Source organism: Molossus molossus, unplaced genomic scaffold, assembly GCF_014108415.1.
Source record: "Molossus molossus isolate mMolMol1 unplaced genomic scaffold, mMolMol1.p scaffold_m16_p_21, whole genome shotgun sequence".
In the NCBI taxonomy this organism is placed as follows: domain Eukaryota; kingdom Metazoa; phylum Chordata; class Mammalia; order Chiroptera; family Molossidae; genus Molossus; species Molossus molossus.
In genome coordinates this window covers 44322221-44328220 of record NW_023425357.1, presented here as the reverse complement: position 1 = coordinate 44328220, position 6000 = coordinate 44322221, and positions in this window count along the sequence as shown.

The following is a 6000-nucleotide window of genomic DNA, read 5'->3' as shown; positions in this document are numbered from 1 at the left end:
GCCATGGAGAGTGGTCAACGTTACTCTGGCTGCAATGAGAGACCCAAGAGGCCCAGCTAAGGCCCCGCTGCAATAAGCATGATAAGAAACAAGGAAAATCTGCCCCTGATTGTATTTACCAGGGTCGACCAGGATAAGTAAACGAGACGTCACAGAAACGCAATCGCCCAAGTCTAACGGGCACTGCCTGTGAAGCCCAGACCCTTTGCCTCTTGCCTTTCGGGGGTCAGCTCTGTTCACCCTGGGACCCGACTTCAATTAAGATCCCTCTTTTTTGTGTCTTGGTCAAGCAGACTCCTAAAGGGATTCTTAAGAAACCTAAACACCGATTTCCTAAATGGCCCGGCTGGTGTGGCTCAGTGGTTGACCATAGACCCATGCACCAACAGGTCGCCGGTTCGACTCCTGGTCAGGGCACATGCCCAGGTTGTGGGCCCCATCCCCAGTGGGGGGCATGCAGGAGGTGGCCATTCGATGTTCTCTCTTAGATGGTTCTCTCTCTCTCCTTCTAAAATCAATAAAGAAAAATTATTAAAAAATAAATAAAGCAGCTAAATGGTAGGAATAGCCTCCAATGTCATGAAAAATGTAACTTTCTTTTCTACCTGTTTGATTTTTAGGTAGAAAGGGAATCATAAGTAATTGCCCCATGGAAACAGATGAACGGTTTTGTCGTGTATAAGTTCTGCAGTTGAGGTATTACATTTAAAACGTCAGTTGATGGGAGACTGAAACACAAGCGGAGAGCAACAAGTACCTGACTAACACGCTGAAGTCAGGATCTTAGAGAGTTGTCTGCACCCCATGCTTATTGCAGCATTATCCACAATAGCTAAGGTACGGAAGCAACCTGAGTGTCCATCTGTGGGTCCCTAGATAAAGGAAATGTGAGATATATATAACATATTATATATATAAAGAAGGAAATCCTACCATTTGTAACCTGAAGGAAGTCCTGTCAGTTGTAATGTGAAAGACATTACGTTAAGTGAAATAAACCAGACACAGAAGGACAAACAGCATATGATGCCACTTCTATGAAGAATGTAAAACAGTTCAACTTCGCGAGGCAGAGAATGAAGTAACAGGTGCCGGAGCCGGGGGAGGAGCAATGGGAAGTATCACTCAAAGGGTACAAATTTCAGCTGGCCACCAGTGAGTCCAGGGCCCAGGAGATCCCCTGCACAGCATACCGCCTGGAGTCAACAGTACTGTGTGCAGATTTACAAATTGGCTGAGGGCAGGCCTTGTGTTGTGTTTCTATCCATTATAATAATAACAACAACAATAAGTAATAAGAAAGAGGACAGGAGAAGACTTTTGGTTTATGGTATAGGTTGCAATGACGGATTCATGGCCATATCCAAACTCATCAAGTTGTATACACCACACATGTTCAGCTTTTTGTATGTCAATCATGTCAATAAAATGTGTTTTTTTAAGTAAATGTTTCCATAGGTCTTGTAATGATTTTAAAAGAAAGAATTGATAGGACCAAGTGTTGCTGGGAATAACAGGAAATGGGAACCCTTTCTTAGACATCGCTGATGAGAGCGTAAATTAGTGTGACCACTTTAGAGAGCAATTCAGTAGCACCTAGTAAAGAGTCGATGTCTAGCAGTTTAGGTCTAGGTGTGTGTCCCAGGGAAACTCTTGCCTACGTGCACAGAGACATCACCCCACCATGTCCATCGTGGCCCTGATTCTAACAGTGAAAAAGTACAGAATATCTCATTGTCTCTGAGTCAGGAGACAGTGGTGTCCTGGCTCCCAAGGAGCTCAGAGGGTGCAGGTCAGCTTCGCCTGGTCAGGGTGGCGACAGTGGTTACAGCAGAGACAATGGCAATGTACCGGCCACGGACACTTCCTGTCCCTTAGGGAATATAACTGGGAATAGTCATGCCTCTTACAGAGAACATGGAGCAGCCCGCCCACCCTCCCATAACAGTCCTTCAACCCTTAACTCATCCTCATATTTCTAACAGCAGACATGGTGACAAACCATCACGATATCCTCAAGCTCTCTCATCCTGCCTACATCTCAAGATCGAAGGGAGTTAAGTAATGTAGGGACATTATTATTACAAAGTGGCATTCATTAAGCAGTCCCAGATCCCAAAGAGCATTTTCCCAGACTCTCACTAGTGCACATAGTGTGTTATTAGTGGGTTATCAAGAAATGGGTCAAACAAACAAATGAAAGGGATATGTAACTATCAAAAACTATTAGGAAAAAAATTCAGCTCTTAAACCTGTAAGGTTAAGTTATCTTGAAATTTTACTCATGTGAAACATCTTACTCCCACTGATGCCAGATTACCGGGGCCTTCTATACATTTTCTCACATGAATAAGGCATTGTTTCATTGTTCCTCAAACATTTGTACGAGCGTGGTGACAGAGGGAACGTACGGATGTGAAAGGAAGTCTTACGGGTTGTGAAGTCTCAGGAAGGTTCTTAAATGACCTAACCAGATGTTTTGAAGTCTGATATACCCTTAACCCGAACTGAAATTCATAACAAAGTCAGAAGCAATAGAGTGACATTGGTTCCCAAATGCCTTTTCTAGCAAATCTGACTGTTTACAACTGACTTTAATGGGGACTAATTCCTACTTACAGTATGTGGCCATGGGAACAACAGGATACATAATACAGTCTGAGGATGAAAACAAGTTCAAATTCAGGTAACACCTCTGGTGGCTAAATTACGAGTCCACATTTCTGAGTCTATATTAACATGCGGTGCCGAGCCTGGCCCTGCAGCCAGACTGCTGTGTTAGAATCCTAGCTCGGCCACTTGCTGGTTGTGACCTTGGGAAAGTTGCTTGAACCCTCTGCCCTCAGTTTCCTCATCTGCAAAATGGAGATAAAAATGGTATCCACCTTATTGGGAGCTTGTAATGAATTAAATGAGATAGTACAGTAAAGCGACTAGAACATAGTAAAAAAATCGATACACTTTATTTATTAGTTTTTTAAAATGGTATCGTGTTATCTAGACAGTGAAGTTAAGGACAAAGTTGGGTTTTTTGCTTTTTATATTGAAATGAAGGCATTTAGTTTTTTAAAGGCTATTTAAAGGAGGAAACCCTGGGGAGAGGGTGGAATGGGGTTCCTTCCGTCGGTGTGTTTATTTTGTGGAGGGCAGTGTTTGAATTGGAAGGGGTTTGGTTTGGTGTAAACCATTTGAGACATTAACCAAAAATGTATAGACAGAGCCAAACAAAATGGTCCCAAGCTGTGTCCACTCGGCGCTAGGCGTGGGTCGAGGGGTTGCACAGTCACAGACGGCCCGTCTGGGGCCTGGGCCGCTGACTGGCCCTGGAGCGCGACCACGCCCTGGCTCTCGGGCCTCGCCTCCCATGAGTGGGTCCACCTGCATGGCCTGCACGCTGCTCCAGGCGGTAGCTGCTTACACGGGGCTGCGGAATGCCTCTGGTCCAGGGGGACACTTCACTTGGGACCTGACCACCAGCACATGGCTCTGACCCAGAGCTGGCCATTCCCAGTCCGCTCAGCTGCCTTCCCGCGGCCTGCTGTCGGTCGCCTGGGCCCTGGGCACAGGGACGAGAAAGGATCGTCCAAGCCCATCGCCAACCAGGAGGAACAGCTCAAGCACGTGTCGTGTGGACTCGGGCGAGTCACGTCCCCGTCACACACAAAGCCCTGCTGAGCCCACTGGGGATGAGGGTGGGAGCCACCATTCTTAAAGCCAAGCGGAAGAAATAAATATTCGAGAAGCCGGAGCTCATTATTTTTGAGGACTCGGGAATGAAAGTCCAAGGTAGGAAGACAACAGACAACGCCGGTGCTTCCATTCTGAACAGACGGCGCGCGCCGGGAGCTGCGGAATAAAGACAGGGCGGCTCGTTGTTATTCCTTCTCTTTAAAACCTGCATTAATTCTGATTTCTATTTAAATAAGAATGATTAAATTTTATCAGCTGAGATGGAAATATTGTGATAAACACTGGCTCGTGGCCAAACTAATCTCCCAAGCCCACAGCTTACGGCCATTGTCTCGCATGGATATTTGAATGGCAATGGGCTGTTATCAGTATTTCTAAAGGCACTCATTTAATTATGTGGTTGTAAGGATTTTCAAAACCCAAAAGAATACCATCAATACATATTCATTTATTGGATTAATTCGACATTATCATCGGAAAATATTGTTATTTATAAGATGCTCATACTTGTTTTTGCTTTTGCAAAAAAAAAAGTGAGCTATCCAATCCTGGCCACAATGGCGTCTTTTAAATGTTCTGTTTAAAACGATGAAAACGCAAAGCACAGTGAGGTCAGCTGAAACTGAGACGTACAGGGTTCGAGGAGGACACAGAGACTCCACAAGTCTCTAGTAGAAGCACACTTCACAGAGGTGGGCCACAGCAAGAAAACAAATCTCTAAAACAGGAAGTCTGTGCACACGTGTAGGCCTTGTCAATCAAACATAAAACATTTCAAAGCCTCCAGAAGAAAATGTTCAAGGGCAGGGGCAGTCTAGGTACCTTCCTGTACGAAATGTCCACATCCAGAAACTTGAGTGGTCTAGATTTCATTATGATAGGGGATACTATGTTTCTTCAAAAACTGATAGAAGATACAAAAATACATCTGCTGTCTCTAATATTAACACTGTTTCCTCGAGAACACTTATTTTCAACATTATGACGGGTCGGTGAGCAGACCCACAGTCCACCCTGAGCGCGGGCGTTCTTCGGTGGGGCTGGCTGAGCGGGACCCTCCGTCCGTGGGAACCGGACCCTCGTGGTCTGCGTCTGCAGGCTCAGCCGCGGCTCCGTTCTGGTTTGTCTTTCATCCGAGCAAACCCCGTCTCAGAAGCGGGCTGGCTGGGGAGGGCCCTGAGGCGACCGCGGACCTGAGCGCAATGAAAGGCAAAGGGGAGAAAGCGGGAAGGGGAGGAGAGCTGCAGAACACGACGGTCACCTGACAGAGTCCTAACCGAATCAACCGGCTTCGGAACCAAGGTCGCCCGGAACGGAGCTCTGCACCGGCGGGAGGAACCCAGCCCGGCTCGAGGAGGAGCGTGGTCCGGCTGAGAGCTGAGGTGGGACCCGAGGGCCCGCGGCCGGAAGCTCCCCTGCCTTCCCTGCAGCTGGACGGCAGGCTCCTTCCTGACGGGCGATGTGAGGGCGAGGCGCCGCCTCCACCGCCCAAGATCCGTGCTGTAGAGCGTGGGCACTCATACAGTGCATCTACCACATGCTTATCAAATGCATGCATTATTAATGATGCTTGTAAAAATATGAATTATTTACTTATGTGAGATGAATAGTAATAATCACATTGAGACAGCAGCCAATTGATGAGCTAGACAGTCAACCAACAGGGCTGTCTGATTACTTGGTACATACTCAAAAGTTGGGTTCTTTCCCACTGCCTTCAAATAAACTTGGCTTTGTGCAGACAGCCTGCGTGGACCAAGGTACCTCGGATGTGTCTCTCTGGCTCTGACGCTGTCCACGGATACCCCCAAAGTGCTGGTGGTCAGAGTGTGAGCCTGCACCCTACTTGCAGGAAGCGATCCACACGCCATTAAACCCCAGGAGAGCGTGTTCTGACCATATATTATGAAATCTGTCCCTTCCCATCAGCTCTTTCTCACTAAAGTTTTGCTACATTATTCTCCCCATGTCATACCCTGAAACAGTCTTTTGTGAAGTGGAACTATGTTGTAATAGTTTGTATGATCTGCAAAATGCCAGTTGCTTCTCCAGACTATAAACTCCATGAGGACAGAAACAATGCTTTGGATCCGCACAGTTACTGCTGGGCACCGGCAGTGGGTGAGACGCAGCCCTCTGACCTGTGCTGGGAACCTAGATTTTCATGCGTCACACTTGCTCCAGGAAGAAGTTACCTTGTGTTCCCAGACCCCTCATGAGGACAGAAACAGAACAGCTCTTCTTACTCCAAGGCTGTGAAAAAATGTGCCCAGTTGAGTCAAGTTAATTGTCATCTCATTTAATTCTGGC